Below are 12,614 nucleotides of genomic sequence, written 5' to 3'. Positions count from 1 at the left end.
TCACACTTATTACGTCACGCTTAGAATTGCTTTCTCATTGTTACGCGCTAATAACAGAACTAAAAACATTTCAAATATTTATGAATATTTGGTTTTTATATTTTTTACAATATTTACTGTTTACTTATATTTTTATGTAATATTATTTATAACAAATATATTATGAAACTCAACTTAACAGCTTATAACATATCAAGAATATACTTTTATTTTCTGCAATGTAACGAAATTCTACAAAAGGCCTCTTTGTCTCATTATAGTTGTATTGAAGTAATAGGTCTTTTGTCCAGTATCGCTTACTATGCAGTCTATATATTCTTATCAACAATACAGTTGTCTGTATTGTTGGTCAAATAAATGGGTAGCGTCATACCGAACCCAAATCTCGTAAAAAATGTTGACTCTTATAAAAAAAAATTAAAAAATAATAGTATCCAAGAGATAGAAATTTGAGATATAATCTGCTTCTATAATACGTAAAGACATTAGTCGTGTATCTTTGAGTCTTGTATTACTAGCACATCGGGTGATGAGAGTAAGACGCTCACCTGGATTAGTAGACATACTTCTGTATGATTGCAGATTTTCCAGCCCTTGACATTTGCTTCATTACTTTGGCTTGGAAGTCCTGTAATGACCACATTATCTATTTTATTTATAAAAAAATTATGATTACCACTACAGACATTGCTGATTAGTAGGTTCACTCATTATATAAAACCTTATTACATATTCGTGACTTATACAAATTATATACAAGAAATTACAGATTTTCCTAGTATTGAGTAATGTTACCATAGTCAATATTATAGATAAATATTGAAAATTATATATGTATATACAAAAAAAAATATATAAAAATATGATATTGACTACTAACCGCCTCGTTGGTCTATCTTATAAAGCCACATATTCCGAAGTGCATGCTAGGTTTAAACTGCGTCGTGCCCACAAAAACTTACCGATTTTTTTGTCGTGAAATTCTGGGAGACTGGATGTTGGCAGTGTGTACACTACCCTACATAGAAAAGTAAAAAAAAAAAAATCATTTTTCCTGCGCCTGAAGTCATTCGAATACTGAGAGACAGGAAATGTGTTCAAATGACGATTCAAAAGAGCTTGTAAAAGCCTACTTGAATAAAGTACATTTTGATTTTGTTTATGTTTACATTTTTGCACTTATATATGGAAATAAAGACATAATTACCAACGTTATACATTCTAGATATTATTTCATTAGATTTGTAATTAATCTCATAATAAATCTCACAATAAACAAATATTTTTTTCAAATTATTATGTTGTGAGTATCTATAAACGAGTTTTATTAACACTCATAAAAGTTAATCCGAGCATTTACATAACTGATATACAATATTCATTTTTATTAGTTTTATGTCTTTATTAAGAGTTGATCTTCGATTTATAATGACTCAGTTCAAGTTCAAAGCCGAACTCGTGGCGTAATTTGGAGTATAAAATTAACGTCCGTCGATATCAATAAAAATTATTATTTATGTCCTTTAGTACTCTATACTTCCCTAAGCCTTTGATAGATCTGGTTGATCTGATCGTGATTAAAGAAAGCGATATAGATTAAATAACATTGCATAGAATAATTTAGACTGTGCATTTCGTTCTTTGTTTAATTTTTTTTTTTTTAATTAATCGTACTATTACGTTTCATCGAGGTAATAACATGCAGGTACATTGTAAATTAAAATATGATGTAATTAATTGGTGTCTTACGTTTAAAGTTGCTATTAAAATAATAATTACTCGAGGCAATTTTATGGTACATGAACGAACTCTTCTCGGTGATAGTGAAAGCTTAAAACGAGCACACCGTTTGAAGCTGAGTATTTATACAATAATAAAACATCATTTTCTAGTTCACCTTTGAATTGAATACAAATTTAGAAAATTTATCACATGTAGCCGTGACTACGATTCTGTTCGATTTATGTCTTTTTTTTATATTATGCAAATATTTTTTTTATATCTAAAGAATAAATACAAAGCGTAATTTATTGGTAGTAGAGCTCGTGTTTAATTGTAAAATAACAAAAATTTAAAATGAATGTGTTTCCGGTTTAAAGGCCGAAGGAGTTGATATAACAGGTACAAGGGACGCAACATCTTAGTTACTATGGTTGGTTGCGCATTGACGATGTAAGATATAGTAAATATTTCTTAGAAAGCTAATGTCTATTGACCGTAATGGCAGTAGTGACCACTTACCATTAAGTGGCCGTGACCATTTCCCTGAATCTCTAAAAATATTAAATAAATAAAAAACTGTCAGCCCACACACGTTAGATTTCGGATCCGATTCTCCTATTCGGTTGATTTCATGAGTCACATGAAAGGAACCGACGTTAGTAACACGAATAGAAGCATTTAATAAGCTTTGCAGTCGTGTCTAAAATCTAAGCCGTTCGGTTGAGACGAGTGTTAGCTTCGTGCATGTGTAGAATATGTAGGCAAAACAAGAAACAACGAAATTCTATATCTAACACACATGACAACACCGAAATTGTGCATATAAAATTAAGTACACTTAAAAATATTATTTACTATATATGACACTGTAAAATTGTACATAAATACCGTTAGATTATAATATATCTCGCGAGATTGTGAACTGTCGAAAGATTGGGAACCGTAACTTATTGCTAACAATTTAACGCATTACTTTAAGCTAATTAAAGTTAAATTATGAAAACTCCACCAAAACCGAAATATCATAATAAACAATGGAAATTTTTGACGTTTTATTTTGAGTTAAATCACCGTTCACAATATTTTGGCAGTTTACAATCTCGCGAGATAGATTCTAATCTAACGGTATAAATAATTCTGCAGTGATATATATAATGTATGTAAATATTTTATTTAATACTGTCTACCCGTCTCACAGGGATACCATGAGGCTCTACATAAAAAGTTTATATTGAAGTACAATTTTACAAACAAAATAATTGTATTCTTTAGGCCAGGTCCTTCGCTGGTGTATGAAGAACACCTCACCAAAGTTTCATCACAATAGCATAAAAGACAAAATTACGAACATTATTTTTTATTTACGAAGCAAAAGATTATAAAATATGATATCATTTTTGGTATAATTTGACGTCTTAAGTTTTCTGGAATGTCGCTACTAGATAAGACCGTGTAACCTACCTAAGTACCTACTACGTTCCGCATCTTCCCTTATATACGTGCAAAGTCGCAGACAGAAACTCGTATGATTTAATAAACTTTACAATTATTTAAAGCCATGCACCCACTTACACGCTTAAAATTGTATTTGATTTGCCGGTAACATTTCTGAGAAGAACTTCGCTCATGCTGTCAATATTGAATTTCCGTAACTCGTAACATCCGACGCAAAAAAAAAATCTTGTGAGTTCTTTTTTTACCTTTTGGCGAACATTTACTTCGTTTAAGGCATCTTTATTGAAAAAACTTGACACTTAATTGATTTGTGAATTCGATTAGGCCGTATAAAGACGTGAGATTGAGAAATTTTTTGAAACGATTTTGTGTTAATACATTTTCCTCATACAAGTTACCAGTATGAAAGGCAATATCTATTACAGTCAAATGTTCATTTCACATGTTTGCTTCGATAATTCTAGAAGTTTTCATTCTAAATTTAAAATCTGGATCGATTCCAACTACTAAGTCATATATCGCTAAAGCGATATTAATATGGTCGTGTTCCGATGTGAAGGGTTAGTGAGCCAGCCAAACCGAAGGAACATAACATCTTACTCCCAAGATCGGTGCCACATTGGCGATCTACGGACTAGTTAATATATCTTCCAGCGATAAAATCTGCAGGCAGTGGTGACCACCTACCACCAGTTGGTCCACTTACGTCCTACTTTTACTATTAAAAGGAAATATATTATTTCGATTCTGTCGTCAGTGCTGCAGTCGTATTTAAACAGTTTTACATAAATATCTTTGACACTTGCTTGGAGATGTCTATGTATGTATGTCATTGTAACGTAGTACAATAATGACGCGTGAGTGTTATCTGTATACAATGTATCAGTAACAAATAAAAGCTTAGATAATAACCATCCTGTTGGTGAAACGTACTTTTCCCATATACTTGACCCATATATGGAAATAAACTATAAAACAATTTTGGTAAATACAAGTAATTTCAGGATATTTATCCTTCCAGAAACATTGTCACATACTCGATTCTCTAAAATAAATAGCTTAGTTCTTGACGATGTAATCTAGGATAATCCTTCACAAATTTATTTGAATATGGATTTCCTTTAATTGGTACTTATTGAGTTTCATGAATGTTAACTATCATTTTATAATTATTTTCCAAAAGGTTGTTGATGTGTTTATGTGGCATTTGTTTTAAAAATAACAAATAAAGGTAGGTATATACGTCATTTTAATTTAAGCAATTATAGCTTTATTTGTTCACATTTCTCGTATATAAGAATTTAATTATCATTGTACTGGATGGATATTAACTAAAAATATTTGCCTTTGTTACTATGGACTTATTCATATTAATGATAATTACTCGAAGTTATTATTTTTCTAAGTAAACGAAATTTGATTAACCAATCCAGGTAAATACACTTGAAGTACCTTAGCGCTTAGAAGTAATCTTAAATTCTAATTTTTCAATAGTAAATTAACTATTTGGAATGTAGATTATTTTTAAGAGAACCGATGAAACTTAATTACACTTTTTCTCAAAGTAACTGATATGAAAACCTGCATAAAAATATTTTGTATATCTTATTTTATTACTTACATAATATACATTTTGCACTATCGTCATATTGAGTAATAACACTTTAATAATGAGAACGGTTTAACTAAATTTTTCTTTGAAATTTATAATCGGAAGGATTCAAACATCTGAATAATTTTATTACAAATGAATACTTCCGTGCACCACGACTGACAAATATATATAAGACCCGAGATGCCCCAGTGGTTAGAACGCGTGCATCTTAACCCATGATTGCGGGTTCAAACCCAGGCGAGCACCACTGAATTTTCAAGGGCTTAATTTGTGTTTATAATTCATCTCGTTCTCGGTGGTGAAGGAAAACATCGTGAGGAAACCTGCATGTGTCTAATTTCAACGGAATTCTGCCACATGTGTATCCACTAATCCGCATGAATCAGCGTGGTATTATATGCTCCTAGCCTCCTCTTCAAAAAAGAGAGGAGGCCTTAGCCCAGCAGTGGGAAATTTACAGGCTGTTAATGTTATTGTTGTGCACCACGACCCCCTTTCGGTAGCATGCGCAAGCGTGGCGCCTGCCGAAGAGACGGAAAGGGTACCGCTGGTTTTTTAGTGGAAATTTGGGTGTACTAGGAACTCTAGGCATCCTAGGTACCGGTGAGTCTCACATACCCCCTTCACCCCGTCACGTCGAGGAAACGCGTAGTGCGTTTTTCCAGCGAGAAAAAAAACAGTATTGACCTTGCGAAGAAAATGTGCCATTAAAATTCTTTAAAGTCCAAAATGTACATAGAAAATATTTTGAAAACTAAAGAAGGAGTAATCCGTGTTCAATGTATGTCATACGCCAGATGCGAAGCTTAAACATAATATGCACACTGCTAAGAATTCTTGAGACTCACTTGTCAACACTATCAGTAAAGTTATTCTGTAAGAATAAACTCAAAACTGACCGCCGAACACGATCGTAAAATGTCAGAAAGCCTTATGCGACAATGTCGCTTCACTCATTATTGATTATGACGCTTAAACGATACACGCATCAAAATTGCGTGACACCGTAAGTCGGTTTTCAACATCAGTTCTTACAGAATAACACCGCTGCTAGGCCGTAGGCATGACTTGTTAAACGCTTGTTCCGATTTTGTAACCAGTCGAGAGTCGAAAGCAAGTGCCATTTGACTTTCACTATTCTGCTTGTTAAAGTACTAAGATTCACAATTTTATTTATATTTTTCAATTTTCACCATTATCGTCCATGACATTGAGATGAGATTGGCGTATAGTTTTGAAATGGTGTGCCTACTTTTATTTGGACACGAGAAGGTCGTCTGGGGGATGACGCCATGCTCATTAATAAGAAATTTGGAACCGGAAGCTTATGTAATGTTCCGACAATGCTTAGGTTTATTACATACAAGTATATAATTATACTTTGTCCGATGTAATCCTGTTTTTTTCAATTTATTTTCGCTTTTTATTTTGTTGTTGACGAATTTTGTCTTATTGTAACATATTCAATCCCTTAAGCCAGGCTAGCTTCTGAGTCGAGTTCCAGGAAAATCCTTTTGATTTCAATATTTTTTTCGTTTTCCTAGACGCTCTTATATTTTGCGAGATCCATGTTAAATATAAGGTTTTCTGATTTTATTTAATAACATATAGATTCAATTATAATTAATATTTTCTAAATAACAAAAATAATATAAGGTGATGTAAAATGTACGTATTAAATACTTCCGACTCAACCCGCTCGTCAGATATTCTAACGCCAAAAAGCAGTATTCAGTATTTTATGATCCGGTTTGAAGGATGTGAGCCATTTTTTATCACTAAATTATAAATATTATGTTTTCTATAGCTTTAAAAATGCTGCCTTGAATGTGAAAGGCAGTCAAGTGACATAATAAATTTATATTTATTATTTTTTATGGTTATCTAGAAGTAGAAATCACCCAGTACCTAGTAAAATAGTTTTCAACGCGAATAAAAACTTAAATTCTAATATCATATGTAAATTACATATAGGAAGTCCTGTCACAGAACGAGAAGGACCGCAAATGGCATCTAAGTTAATTTGTATGAAATTTTATTATTTATTTTTTATTTAAGATAAATAAATAAGGATCTCAAGGAACTTCGTAATCTTTGAAAGAAGGACATAACAGTACAGATGTTTTGTAAGAATAAACTAGAATCTTACCCCAAACTACAGTGAATAGTAGCATTATAGTTAATAGTAGCATATTTATATCATCGTAAATAGTTTTTCATCATACTACGAGCGAGATATTAAGTTCTTACAGAATGTTATTATGAAATTTAGCACAGAAACACACAGGCGTTTATTTTTATCATTATTATTATTACATTGAAATAATTAAGCATTAAAGTATTTTATTATTTATAATAATACCCGCATTGGAGCAGCGTGGTGGAATATGCTCCAAACCTTCTCCTCAAAGGGAGAGGAGGCCTTTATCCCAGCAGTAGAACATTTACGGGCTGCAAATGTATGTAAAATTATTTATATAAGTAAATTATTAATAAATTTTCAGCAGTGGTTGCATAGGTTTGAGTCTTCGACTAAGATACTACGTGTTCTAGCTAACCCAGTGGCTATTAGTCCAGCAGTCAAGTATAATAACTATACTATAAGGGAGATAGCATATTCTTATACAATTATATACAAAATATACTTCTTTATGTAGTAATTATAGGTCTTTATTAAAAATATATATAGTACATAACATTAACAGCCTTTAAATTTCCCACTGTTGGGCTAAGACCTACTCTCCCTTTGAGGAGAAGGTTTGGAGTATATGTGGGTTAGTGGAATACTAATGTGGCAGAATTTTATTGAAATTTGACACATGCAGGTTTCCTCACGATGTTTTCCTTTACCGCCGAGCACGAGATGAATTATAAACACAAATTAAGCACATGAAATTTCAGTGGTGCCTGCCTGAGTTTGAGCGCGAAATCATCGGTTAAGATGCACGCGTTCTAACCAATCGGGCCGTCTCGGCTTAAATTGTTTATTGAAACATAGAAGTCATCAAAACAAAATTAAATTGTCATCAATTCAATAAATATTTCCTATTAAGATTTTTAATACAAATTGCTATCTTTGCAAATCTACAGCTTAAACGAAATCACGGAAAATTTAATTTTAATCCAAACCAAAAAAGACTAAAATCGCTTAAACATTTTTCACCTTACAAATGAGCGATGTTAATGAAGACATTGTTTTATTATTGCCGTTAATTTCGCTGTCGATGGTTTTTTTGACATTACGGAACTGACAAACGGAACACTAACGTTACCAAAACAATCGGATCCGTTGGAATGTGGGTCTTTGGTCATAATATATCAATAATATAAATATATGCATATTTAAATATTCATCGATTATAAGGCTGAGTTCCTACCAAAGATATGCGAGACCGCTGACCTATACAAAGATGCATTGGGAACCGACTGATTCATGTATATTTTTCGTATAATTCTCTTTCAAACACCGTTTATGATTGAATGTAGCACAACATTCCTCTTGAAAATAAAGTGATACTATTGGTAGATATGTACCTCGCGTACCTCAGCTTCCTCGCACTTCTCTAGTGGAAACACAGCCTTAAGCGTGTCTCTAACGAAAGGCTTATAAATGGCGTAAAGATTTTTGACTTTTGGCACATTTTAAAAATGTTGTTGTATAAATAAATTATACAATTTATAGTTATTACGTATTGAAATTAATTCAGCATGTTTTAGAATTATCGGATTTGCTTATATATGAAATAAAAAAGTGTAGGTGTTGATTATATAATTTAATAGCCACTACCCGCCCGGTTCGCTGGACATTAAATCAATTAAATTAGGAAGGATCAATGTAATTTAAAAAAAAAAAACCTTATTACTATTTACGGACGATTCCGCGTCATATGTTCGTAGTTTCATACTGTCAATTTCAGTAGTTTTCATGTGAGTGACAAAGAAAATATATATCTATACATATAATAAAAGCGGAGTGTCTGTTTGTAATATTAAAATAACCCATTTTTAATAAATGCATATGTATGTATACACGGTACGTATACAAAAATAACATTTTTTACAATTTTTGTCTGTTTGTTCCGACTAATCTCTGGAACGGCTGAACCGATTTCGACGGCTCGTTCAATGGCAGATAGCGGATGTAATAAGGACTTAGGCTGATAACTTAGGCTGCTTTTATTTTAGAATTATACATAGAATAAAAATAAAATCACGCTACAGTATCTAAATAACTTAAATTAAAACAACGCGCACGAAATCGCGGGCACAGCTGGTTTCAAAATATTTTTATATTGGAAAGTGGACGAAATAGACCTGACGGCGAATCAGCATCGCTCAGAGACATTTGCGCCATAAGAAATATTAACCATTCCTTAACATAGCTGCACTACTATTCTGGGAACTAAGATCCTTTGTACATTCACTTACCCTGGCTCACTCAATGATAAACAAAGTATTTTGAAATCGAATAATCAGGTTTTTGTTTAATTTGAAATACTCATTATCGCTTCAACTTATCGACGATAAAAAAGTAATTACGAGTAAAGTGTACAAAATCTTATTGCAGTTGAAATGTAGAACGTCTTTCGCGCTAGCTTAAAAGTTGAATATCAGATCATAAATTCCTAAGACAAAATAAACCTTGTGAAGAATTCTGCAAACAATAAAAACTAACCATCACGTAATACTAAATAAAAATAGTAATAGCTTGAAATGAAAACGACTGTAAGTTTTTTTTTTTTTTGAAAAAAATTACATTAAATTAAGTTATTACATGTTTTGACCGGGTTGTCATGAGTATTGACGAACCCGGTCCACTTTGGAGCGCTGTAATAGCGTTTTAAATTAATGAAATTATAATAATTATCAATAAATATATAGAGGAGAATCTTGTGAAGAGATCCTCTATAAAATTGTTCTTACATAATTTTTTTGTAAAATCAATAGAAAAAAAGTTATTATGCAAGAAAGGAAATTTGGATAAAGTTTTTTCACTTTCTTGCTCATAACTTTTTAAATTTTAGATTTATGACAAAAAGTTACAAAAACATAATTGTAGGCAAAGCGATTTGCTACAAAATATGTCTGTACCATTTTTTTTGTAAAATTGATATTTTCCGCAATACCGCGAAAAACGTGTTTTCACCCCTTTTTCCGAAATGGCGGCCGGGGGACAAGGGCGGTAACCCCAGCTTGTGTGTTCCATAAAGAAAATTGCTTCCTCTAAAAAATGTTCAGCACATGTAACATTTCAATGGACTACGTTTTGATTCATTCAATGTTACGCAAATTGTATTTCGAAATAATAGAAATAGGGACGAAGATTGACTTAAATTTACCGTTGAACGATATAGAAAATGTTTTTATTTCTATTAAAAATTAATTAATCGCCCGCGTCTTCGCTCGCGTTTTAGGAGTTAGTCGTCAGGCATAACCTCCTAAAACAACAGTAGCCTTATGTCCTTCATTGGAGTTTAAGCCACTATAGCAAATTTAATTAAGTTCAGCTTTGCCGTGAAAGGGCAACAGACAGACAGAGTTACTTTCGCATAATATTAGTATAGATTACTAAAACTACTAAAACTCTGACAATTTGTATTTGATATTGTCATTCTATACCTGTCTAGGCAACATTTATCGTATTTTATATAGAGCTCTAAAACATTCCGAACGTACAGGACGTGACTGTAAAACTCTCTAATATTAAATATATTTCAACAACGTTTTTGAGATTTCAGGTCTCTAGGATAATTTAATATTATTTCTTTAGAAAAAATGTTACTTAAGTTTTAACTTTCAAAGTATGGATATATAATTACGTTTTTAAGTTTTATTCCTTTTTTTTATGACAGAGGTGGCAAACGAGCAGGAGGCTCACCTGATGGAAAGTGACTACCACCGCCCATGGACATCTGCAACACCGGGGGGCTTGCAGGTGCGTTGCCGGCCTTTCAGGAAAGGGTACGCTCTTTTCTTGAAGGTTCCCAAGTCGTATCGGTCCGGAAGAACCGCCGACGAAAGCTGGTTCCACAGAGTGGTTGTGCGAAGCAGAAAATGCCTTAAAAACCGCGCTGTTGTTCTTCTCCATTTAAATTGAATGCTATAATAATATCATATCTTGATTTGTTAAGTCTATTCTATCAGACTGCTTCAATGTAAACCGGTGGATACTAATAATGTATTACTTCAACACTGAGTCCAAGTTGAAATATTTACTCGAGATAGCATATGATACTGGTGTTTTCCCGGGTTTCAACCCGCTATCTTGAATGAAAATTCATACGTTCTAATTACTGAATCATCTCGACACTAATCGGTAGCCGGATTTACTTTACTATTGAAATTATTCACATATATAGGCTTGGTTGTAAGAAAGTAGTTTAATGCCTTTAATATTGGAAAAAAAAATCGTCTTTTGAATTGAACATTCTCTCTATTTGACCTGGAGTAATATCAAAGAGTCCTTTGAGGTATTATAATTTTATACTAGATAAAAAATTATGATTCGTAAAATTGTGATTGTTTACGATATAGAATATATTCCTAATTATTTAGATATATTTTTTAAGAATATACTGAACCTTTCCGTAGAGTCACCTACAGGAGCCAATCTAAAGCATTCAACCCACTCAAATACATTATTTTTTATGATATATGTTGGCGGACGAGCAAATCAAAGTCAAAGTCAAATCAAAAATCTTTATTCAATATAGAAGTGTTTACACTTGCTTATTGATTGTCAAAAATCTACCACCGGTTCGGAATTTAGCACCTCGGACTTGAGAAGAACCAGCGAAAGAAACTCAGCGGGATATATTTTTTTATTTTTTTTAACCATTTTCCATGTAGGTACAATGATAAGTATATTTTAGTTATTTGAAACAGCCTGGAGGCGATCATTTCATTCCCAAGGTGTGCAGTCAACTAAAAAGTCATTAGTGTTGTAATATCCTTTAGCACACAAACGCTCTTTAACGACTCTTTCGAATTTTATAATTGAATAATTTTGAACGTTTACTGGGATCCTGTTGTAAAAACGTATACATTGCCCCAAAAAAGAGTTACTAACCCTGTGTAATCGCGTACTTGGAGTAACAAGTTTATTCTTGTTCCTAGTGTTAATAGAATGTACGTCACAATTTCTGGGAAAATCATTTATTTTTTTGCGTACATACATAACATTATCAAAAACAAATTGAGAAGCGACAGTCATTATTTTAATTTCTTTAAATTTACCTCTTAACGAATCTTATGGGCCCAGGTTATAAATTGCACGAATAGCCCTCTTCTGCAGTACAAAAATAGTATTAATGTCAGCTGCATTACCCCAGAGTAGGATGCCATACGACATTATACTATGGAAATAACTGAAGTACACAAGGCGAGCCGTATCCACATCAGTCAAAAGTCTAATTTTTTTTACCGCATAGGCTGCAGCCTGCAGAGCTGAGTCTATTCGCCAATTTATTTATATGGGGGCCCCATTGGAGCTTAGAGTCTATTGTCATACCAAGGAACTCTGTTGATTCTAAAACACCTAATGCTTCCCAGGCACAGGCATAAGGCGTAACATCTTCGCATGATATATGGAATCATTAATATTTCTAGCAGTGCCAATGTCTATGGGCGGTGGTGACCACTTACCACAACGTACCACATTACCTCCTTATACATTTGTATATATAATGAATCGTAATAGAAAGCGAGATGAAAATGAAGATACATAGTAAGTTTGTACATAAATTGTCTATTACATAATTGTAGGCACTAACGATATGTAAACAATAGTTTTGCATAATACTCTAAAGCCTCTTAACTATCT

This window comes from Vanessa atalanta, chromosome 4 (genome assembly GCF_905147765.1).
Source record: "Vanessa atalanta chromosome 4, ilVanAtal1.2, whole genome shotgun sequence".
Classification (NCBI taxonomy): domain Eukaryota; kingdom Metazoa; phylum Arthropoda; class Insecta; order Lepidoptera; family Nymphalidae; genus Vanessa; species Vanessa atalanta.
The sequence above is the reverse complement of the archived record's forward strand: the minus strand, read 5'-3'. Positions refer to the sequence as shown.